This window comes from Silurus meridionalis, chromosome 4 (assembly GCF_014805685.1).
Source record: "Silurus meridionalis isolate SWU-2019-XX chromosome 4, ASM1480568v1, whole genome shotgun sequence".
Taxonomy (NCBI): Eukaryota; Metazoa; Chordata; class Actinopteri; order Siluriformes; family Siluridae; genus Silurus; species Silurus meridionalis.
Window position 1 is genome coordinate 4,420,940 of NC_060887.1, and position 10,232 is coordinate 4,431,171.

The 10,232-nt window shown below is 36.5% G+C and overlaps 1 protein-coding gene across 1 annotated transcript in view; it reads left to right on the forward strand.

Moving 5' to 3' along the window:
* The window catches only part of LOC124384657 (leucine-rich repeat flightless-interacting protein 1-like), a 794,289-nt gene that overhangs the window by 704,983 nt on the left and 79,074 nt on the right, over positions 1-10,232 (forward strand). The window contains exon 2 of the mRNA XM_046847701.1: positions 6,615-6,695. The gene's annotated coding sequence lies outside the window, so the exon portion shown is untranslated. The remainder of the gene's footprint in view (positions 1-6,614; positions 6,696-10,232) is intronic.

Below are 10,232 nucleotides of genomic sequence, written 5' to 3' on the forward strand. Positions count from 1 at the left end.
TCAGGAGGAGAGAAGCGTCTGAGGGGTGAAGCCTCTGTCACCTGTCATATTATAGACTACATCAGGACAATGTTTACAATTTCTACATGTTAAAGTCACCAAGAAGCCAGTCATCACGTCCTGCAGCTGCCTGTAGTCTGTTCCCTACACTGCTATGTGTCAGGATAAAGGAATCATGTGCTGAAGCAGGTCAGTGTGCCACAGTGAAGGGAAACCTGATGTATCGACTACCCACCTTAATAATAACATCCAAAATGACAGGCATTATGACACTAAGGGGCAGATACCAGACCTATAGCAGACCCTGTCTGCCATTTCCACTAGAAACAACCTGTTGTCATTAACCCCAGAGTGGTGAGGACCTGTATTTGGACGGGATGGCATGGTTCTGGTGTGTTTCCTCTGTAGTACTGGACCCAATTCAGCACATAGATCCAGGAGCACAGCTGTAGGAATCTAAATCAGATTATTAGCCAGTCATCATCAGGGCCAAGAAATCATCATGGTCCCTGGAGACTTTTTCTCTTTAATCTTCCATTGGCACCACAGCATTTATGATTTATTCCAGCTCATTATGGAAAGATAAAATAAACTGATATTTGGTCCTGTGCCATGAACATAAAAGCAATAATAGCTACAGAAAAGCTCCTGCTTCCTCTGTAGCAGGTATTTAAATCCCATTTAAAATGCTTTCAGTGATTCTACATTCTGTTTATATGAAGTGTTTCAACAGTTTGCATGTTAATTGGCTGTATGGTGCATTTAAGAGCATTTTAGGTGAATTTATGAACCACATCTGTCTGGAAAAGACACGTGTCCAAATACTTTTGACCACACAGTGTGTATCAGCTGAAAAGCAGCAGCTTTGGATCAGTCGCTTCCACTGGGATTCAACTCTGAAAAATCACTTTTGATTTTTATTATATGAAATATTTAATATTCTTTATTTGATATTATTTAAATTATTAATACAGTGGAACCCGGTTATGTCGATGTCCTAGGGGGTCGCCAAAAAGCATCGAGGTAACCGATGATTGAGATAAACGAAAATCAAAATGGCGGCAATATATTAACGTGCTTGAAATTTCTTTATGTACATGATGTGCGTTAATAAATGAGAATGTGCATGCACGTGTTTTGAAGGGTTTTACACAACAGCGTTGCCGCGATTTGTTTGATGAAGGCATGTTATAAAAATACATACAGTACATGTTTATCTGTCAGGAATCCACCTGCCACGCCCCCTTCGCCCCCTTCAGCGTGTCAGGTGTTTTCTCGGCCGCTTTCTCTGAAGCTCCCGGCTTCATTCGCGCACATATGGTGCTCGTTTATCATCATCACCAGCTCCTATTTAAACTTCCACACTCTCACTGTCCGTTATTGTTGGTATATGTTGGTTCACGGCGGTCGTTGTTATCGCTCATGTGTATCCCGCACGTGCCTTCCCACCGGCACTCTCTCAACGGCTGCTCTTTTCTTCCCAAAGCCACGCCGCACCCCTACTAACACTACGAACACTAGCACTAACTAACAGCAGAGATTCACCAGTATACAATACAACACCTGTAGCAGCTGTAAGACTTGATTTTTCCGCCACTTCCGTGAGTTCTTCTGCGGCTGCACCGAGATAACCGACGTTAAATGGCAAATTTTTCCCCCCTTGTGCTCGAGATATTAGGGTTCGTGACATAAAAAGTCGACATAACTGATAAAAAATGCTTAGAAAAAGCACTTATATATATATAAACAGCAGAAACAGAAAGCTGAACCTCTACAAACCCAAAGAGTCGCAGAAAATCTCTGAGGAAACAAAGATTCTTAGGTGAGGGAAGAGAAATGAGGATGGAAACCCGAGAGTGACTGGAGGAAGCTGTACAGCTGTTCAGCAATATGACTTCAGCACTAGAGAAAGAAAACCAGAGAAAGAAAAGAGGAGATCAAGCTGGACATGTCCTACATATAATAAAGTACAAACATATCAGTGATTATTGTAACTCAATATTTTTTATTACTTCAAAATAAATAAATATCTTAAATATAGTGTGTTTTGTTTCTATTATTAAATTATTATTGTACATCATTTAAATTTAACTCAGAATTAAAATCCACATGATAAAATTTTGGGAAAACGGGACAAAAGTAAATGATAATAAAATAAAGGTTTTGTTTAAACCCAATTTTACATGAACAGAAGTTAAAGTAATAAAATAAACAGTTATTGAACAGTATTCACAGCATCAGTTTAAATATTAAATCACAATAACACAGAGATTAAATCAGTTTACAATACATGAGTTCTTCATGGGTTCATCTGATCACACAATACTATAAAGTTTAGTTCCAATGCAGCCTCATAACATCATAGTTCAAGTATAACTTTTGACAACTGCAGTTAGTAGAAAACATCAGAAAGAACTATTTAATAGATTCATTTTAATAATTCAGTCCATTCAGTTTGGTCAATTCAGTTCAAAATGATTCGGTTTGGTGATTTTGACTCCTTAGATTCAGTTCAAGTGACTCGGTTCAAGAGAGTTCAGTTCAATCACTTCTAAAACAATGGGGTTCAGGAGAGTCGCTTCACCGTTTCAGCTCGACTGAGTCTGAATCCATAGATAGTTCCTGAAATTTCCTTTCAGCAGTCTCTCAAAAAACACAAAATTACATTCATTTTAATCAGCTTCATTTAACTTCTGTTTCATTTAATTATATCACAAACATTTAGCTTAAAATTTAACATGAACCCCTGTATGTTAAACAGTAAACAGTTTAAGTTTTAGACAGTTTAATATTATCAAGAAAAATATCTTGCTTTGTAAAAGATCATCACATATAACTAGACAACAAAACACCACTAGAGGGCAGTGTGAGACTGACATCTGACAACCAACTGCAGTTATTATTATTATTATTATTATTATTATTATTATTATTATTATTATTATTATTATTATTATCATCATTATTATAGTTTTGGGGTTTATGAATGTTCCTTGCTTTGACGAGGATGTGTTGATTGTATAACACTCAAATAACATTGTTTAATCAAACCAATTATTGGAAATGTAATAATTTTATCTCTTTGGGTTTCATAAATATGTAAATCTGCATATAATAATAATAAAAATTAATCATTCTAAAATAATAAATGTTTAAATGAAGACCTTTAGGTACTAAAGCACCTCAGTGCAATAAAGTATTACATTCTAAAGTCCAGCAAACACGACATGGGAGTCAATTCCTTGTAGCATTTTCTTGAACTTGGTTTGCAGGAGAAAATCTGGTTTTGTTGAAATAACAGGTTAACAGATGATAACTGGATAAATAACTAATGAATAAACTCAGCCTGGCTTCCACTATTTCCTATAACTTCATGGTGTGACTGATCAACTTTATTCCCCTGTAGTTCTCCTTTTCTCCTTCCTTAGTGTCCAACTTCTCTTACAGCTTTAACGGTCACCACATCTCCTTTACTCGCAGGAGGTCCTGGATTCGACCCCAGTGGAGCAATGCCCTTGAGCCTTTTGGAATTCCTATTGTCCATTTCTGTTACAAGCACAATGCAGAAACACCAAAAGTTGTTTATTTAATACCAGGATTAAGTAACAATTTGTGACAAATACATAAACCTCATTCATGTTTGCTAGCTGCATAGTTCCACTGGGGTCAGAAGAACCTTCTGCGTGTAAAGCAGATGTGATGACCACTACCCTATGGATCCACACAATCACCTGCACCTGCATATGTTTCCAGATTGCAACTTTCCAGTTTTGGGAGACTTGTTCCCAATGTACCCTCAGCTTTCTGTTCTCGGTTGACAGGATTTCAAGTTATTTTCAAATACTGTAGTACATGATTTATTCATTAATATGAGGAAGATTAATCCTCATCATTGATCCTAATAGAGTGGCTAAGAGGAGCTACTCTAAATAGCTGTAGAATCAGTTTTCAGCCAACGACCCTGCTTCAGTGAAGAAAGGCCTGAAAGACATGGTGCAGTCATAAAACCTGGAGCCTAACACGCTTAAAACAGTGGAGATGATTGTGATTTTAGGAGAAACCCCTGCTCTCCCCACTCACCATAATGAACAGCACTATGGCAGCAGTGGAGTCATTCAGGTTCCTGGGCACCACCATCTCTCAGGGCATGTAGTGGGATCTATTGCTAAACATTAACACCTGAGAACAATGGGATATCAGTTGCGCTGGCGCAACTCCGACGACTGAGAGGTTAAAGCCATACCTACCCATCACCTCCTCATCACCACTGTTCTCTTCACCTACATGCCCATTAAATCTGCCCCAATCACCAATCTTTTATTCCTAGGAACACCTTCTACCACTCTATATAACTCACTCCAGAATTTTTCCTTCTCCTCCATCTCACAACCAACTTGTGGAGCATAAGCACTGATGTTTTGAGTTTCATCATATATGAAATATAATCAAGCTGAATTTACATGACTGAATAATTTGTATGAACCTGTTGTAGTCTACAGCACAGTCTGGAACAGGTACATCATATCATATTTATATATATATATATATATATATATATATATATATATATATATATATATATATATATATATATATATACATCATATTATGAATCAAGACATTTCCCACTAAAAACAACCTGTTGCCCTCTGTAGTACTGGACCCAATTCAGCACATAGATCCAGGAGCACAGCTGTAGGAATCTAAATCAGCTTATTAGCCAGTCATCATCATGGGCCAAGAAATCATCATGGTCCCTGGAGACTCTTTTCTCCTTAATCTTCCACTGGTGTAATCCTCCAGCAGTGCCATCATGCAGCATTACACACGGGGGTCACCACAGCATTTATGATTTATTCCAGCTCATTATGGAAAGATAAAATAAACTAATATTTGGTCCTGTGGCATGAACATAAAAGCAATAATAGCTACAGAAAAGCTCCTGCTTCCCTCTGTAGCAGGTATTTAAATCCCATTTAAAATGCTTTCAGTGATTCTACATTCTGTTTATATGAAGTGTTTCAACAGTTTGCATGTTAATTGGCTGTATGGTGCATTTAAGTGCCTTTTAGGTGAATTTATGAATCACATCTGGCTGGAAAAGACAAGTGTCCAAATACTTTTGACCACACAGTGTGTATCAGCTGAAAAGATATACATATAATAATTTTTATTATATGAAATATTTATATTATTTATTTGATTTTATTTGTTTGGACTTTTCTTTCCTCAGCATCGCTTGGATTTTCCTCCTGTAGCTCCGAGAGACGCCGTGTTCCAGGTGGAGGATGAAGACCCTCTGTCGGGATGAAGTGAACTGTACGACCCTGGAACGGTGAGTTTCCGAGCTTTATGGATTTTATTCTCTTTAAAACACAGAGTTTATCATTTATTATTATTATAATTATTATTATTGAGAAACAAGTCACCCATAAAATCCCCAAACAGGTGGAAAGGTGATCAGGACCATCGGTACCGGAGTGAAGAGGGGAAAAGCGATGTTCCTCATTTTGTGTTTACTCCTGATCATTAGCATAAAGATCACAGACTTGCAGGAAAAAGTAAATAAATTTGACAAAAATTATAGACTGGTTATTTAGCTTGATAATTCTTAAATGCCATAATCTTGTAATCTTCACTTCTGCACATTACTCTTCAATGCCATAGACTTAGATCCATCCTGTACTTCTTAATGATGTCCACACATCTCTGCACTGTTACTGCCTTTATATTTATCCACTGTACATATGTTTACATATTTATCACTTTATCACTTGCTGTAAATATGACATATATTTATCTGCCCTTTGCACGATAGCTACATTTTGCACTTCTAGTTAATGCCAAACGGCATTTCATTGCTGTGTACCTGTACAATGCAATTACAATAAATCTCTATCTATCTATCTATCTATCTATCTATCTATCTATCTATCTATCTATCTATCTATCTATCTATCTATCTATCTATCTATCTATCTATCTATCTATCATTTATTTCCATAAATGTTGCAGTGAGCAGAAATGGACCTTTCAGCTAATGGTGTAGGAGACCAATAAACTTATAGATACCAAGAGTTTACTTATAGTTCACTACAAATCTGATATTTAGACTGAGAAGGAAAACTATTAAAGCTAAAAAATAGCTAGCTGGCTAGTTAGCTAATTTTGCTAAATAATTGTATTTCGCTTTTCATGTTGTTTCTGTATTTTGATCTACATTTACACAGTAAATGGACACTATAGGAAATAATAAAGATGTAAAACAGGTATAAATGTGGTAGTGAAATGTGTCCTAGTGTATGACTGAGTTGTTCCTCTGTGTGCTTCAGTAACTGCTGTTAAACTGAGAGGAAAGAAAATGGCTTCAGTTCAGCAGAAATGAACTGATAAACAGTGTTAGGAAAAGACAAAGTGTTCAAATATTTACTCAAATATAAATTGTGATAACTTGTTAAAATGTTTTTAATGGTTTAATAGTGGATTTATTCAGGTTTAAACACACAAGCTGGTGGTGAAGGTAATATTAGTAGAGCCTCATTGTGGATGTGAACATTAATGACTAAACCTTAATGACTAAATCCTTCATCCTCTTCCTCATGGCTGTGTTTTAGGAGCGTGAGCAAGAATGAGAGGCTCACAGTGTCCTGAAGTCCCAGTATGAATCTATAACCCACAACAAGGAGGCGCTACAGGTAAGAATTTTCATCTGTGTTTAATCAAATTCTTATTGACATTTTCTCTCTCATACACTAAACATTGTTCTAATGAGTCCTTAAAAGTGTCTTAATGTGTGTGTACATGTCAATAAAACCAACAGCTTTTTCTTGTTAAACTTCCAGGTTTTCTGGATGAAGCTGAGACGACATGATCATTTTACTTATGCTCACTGAATTTCTTGTGCTAATCCATGTGCTCAATTATCAAGTACAGATGTTTAAGTGAATCAGGTTCTGCCCACATTTAATTTAAACAAAGCACTAAAGCTGCAAGAAAATACCTCAACTCAGTTTCTGTCAAATTCCTTTTCTTTAAGGACATCAAACATCACTGACTTTACTAAAGTGGATTTCAAGAAAGAAAATGAAGTGATTGAATTTTCTCTGTGATGAAGAGACATTAGACATGATTGTCATACAAAATCTTTATTTCCTTATATAAAAGTTGTTTAAAATAAAATTTAATATAAAATGAAGATGGTGAAACAACATGCACACTAAAGTACATGAAACGTCAGATTTCACCATCTTCCTCTATTCCTGAATCATTTTCCATCTCTTCAAGTTTCTTCAACAGATCCTCGAAGCTGTCGATATCAAACACTGGTACAGAATCCAGGATCTCTGTGCTGTTGTGGGGGTCTTCAGTATGATTCTGGTCTCCAGACTGGTTAAAAAAGCCATATTCCTCATTTAACATGGAAAAGATGTCGTTGTTGAGCAAAGTGATTTCCTCCTCGTCCTCGAGCTGAACCTCACTGCTTGTACAGTCAGACCCATAGCAGGTGCTGTAAACAGAAGTGCACAATTTTAGCTGCATATTAAAGTAAATGAGTGGCGATTATGGTGATTATTTAAGATGCAGAGTAAAACTTCATTTGCATGTCATTCTTCTGAAACTGTTCCAATGCAGTTTACTAACTCACTTGGTCTGGCAGAAAGTCGACTCAGAAACAGAAGGGAAAAGAGGAGGATCAAAGCAGATGTCTTTAGGAGACAGCAGTTCTTGGTGGCTAAGGCCGGGAACTGATCACTAACTTCAGGCACGAGGTCATGGACTGGTACTTCTTCTGGCATGTTCATGACTATGTGGTGGTTTGGTTGATGATCAGGTCTCCTCTGTGAGTCACTACTCTGCAAACTGCCTTTTCTCCTTCCCTTCTTTGGAAGCGGTTTATAAACCCAATCTACATGATAGAAAAGAAGAATTTAAAGAGTAAGAAGCAACATAAAAACAATAAAAGTGTCAGAATTGATGCGTTTGTTTTGTTATTTTGCCATTTGTCTATAAAGAAAGTTCACCTACCAGGAAACAACTGTTCGTGTTCCTGTTTAAGCCTCCATGATTCAGTGTAGTAGGGTTTCTTCTGTTCTTCACTCAGTTTGTTCCACGCGATCCCAAGCTGCATGCTGATCTCTGCAGAGCTGCTATTTGGATTGGCCTTGGAAAAGATGGGTCTGTTTCCTCGCCCAAACCATGTAGGCATTCATTGGCCTTCTGATGTTGCCTTTTTTATCTCTGCACTTGGCAACGTTAAATTTATCTACAAAATAAAAACAAACTTTAAGTTAAACAGAAATCATTATAAACTTCTAGTTAAAACAGTGAACAGAACAGAGTCATGCAAAACTGCACCAGTCTTAAACACACACAATGTTGTAGTACAAATATTTTATAAGTGCTGCATTACTCAGTCAGTACAAAATCATTTTATATTTCCTGCATGACAGATTGATATTTAATGTGGTTTTAGGAACTAAATGATAACTATATTTCATTGTCTCTGTACTTGTTCTCTGTACAATGACAATAAAGTTGAATAAAGTTGACAGCAGGAGAAGCAGCTGTAGCTGTTACCCGTCTTATTATCTGTCATTATTTCTCCTTCTTTCTTCTGAAAGTCGCTCTTTCTGGCTGAAAAATCTTTTTTGGTGTCTTGGAGAGCGGATTGTTCAAAACATTGACGCTTATCACTAAAAACAATTAAAAACATTTCAGCTGTTTGTTTGCGCTTCATTGCTGTGGTCAGTAAATGTTTGTGTTGAACTGCAGCACAACAAAGTTGTCATGACAATAAAAGCGAGTCCAGGGCGCTATCAGAGATACCGACGTCACAAAAGAGGCGGGGCTTCAATGATTCAAATGCAGACGCGGAAGCTGAAAACAGGTGGTGTTAAGACAAGCGAAGTGGTGTGTGATTGTAAACCCTACACGAGTTCCTATAGCGCTCCTCTGTTTAGACACAGTAGGGTATTAAAATATTTAGAATTATATTATTTAATAGAAAACACGTGTTTGCAGTTTGGAATGTGATTTTGATAAAATTGTGGGGTTTAATTTGAGGTGTAATTAGTTTGTACTGCATGTGGTGACCTGTTGTTGTTATACTTAAAGTGACCATTAGGGGGAGTAGAAGTGCATTGAAAATAGAGAATGAGAGAACACGTGATTAGCGCGTGTCAGATGTGTGTTATGAGCTATTAGAAAAGAAATCATTCATTCATGCTACCTGGCCTCGCTTCCTTCTGTTTCCTGACAACACTGCACTTTTAACAGACTTTATTTCATTTCCTTAGATTATTCATTATACTTACCTTCTCTGAACACAAACAGATTTTGTACTTAAACACATGGTAGTATTTATAGTCTCTGTTCATCCTTCAATTATAATCATCTACTTATTAAGACGTTTGTAAGCAAGAAATTATCATAAGAATAAAATAATCTGGTAAATTAATCACAAGGTAAATTAACTGTAATACATATTTTTTATTGAATACAATCAGGTCCAAAAATGTATTTAAAAAGAAAAACATTAATGAAAGATGTGATTGATTTTGATCTGCCGCCAGTCTTTTTACAAGCACTTAGTGTTTTCTCAACTGGTCCACGACTACACCATAATATGTATGGGATTTTTATATTGGTATTAAAATAAGAAACTAAACTCCTATAAAATCATCTCAGCAGTAATAAAATCAAGATTTGGTGATTTCTGTAAAAGCTTGGTGAATGGACGTCTCTGTTCACCTGTGTACAGCAGCACATGGGGAGGACAACAAATAATGACAAGAAACAAAAAAGTGACAAACTTCATTTGACTTTTCCTTCATCACCCTTATAGCTGACATGCCATCATTATACACACACAATGAATGTAACACTGATTTGAGGTGATCCATGAAAAAAAAAACACTTTCTATTAGTCAGTTCTATAAATGTTAGTTTTAAGACTAATGAGGCATAAAAACAATTCAAATGTTTACACGTGAGATTCGTAACACCACTTCCACAAATACAAAGTGCCCTAGTGTAACATTTGATCAGTTATCAGCAAAAACAACTTCCTCCTTTCTGCTAAATCTTAATATTCAAATCCTTGTTTAGTCAATTATTCCCTGGTTCTCCTACAGCTGATGTTCTACTGTATACACAACACATCATCTACAGGAATCTTTGATATCCCCAGACCTGAGGTGAGACACTGAACAGGAACGAGTGAGATGAGACTT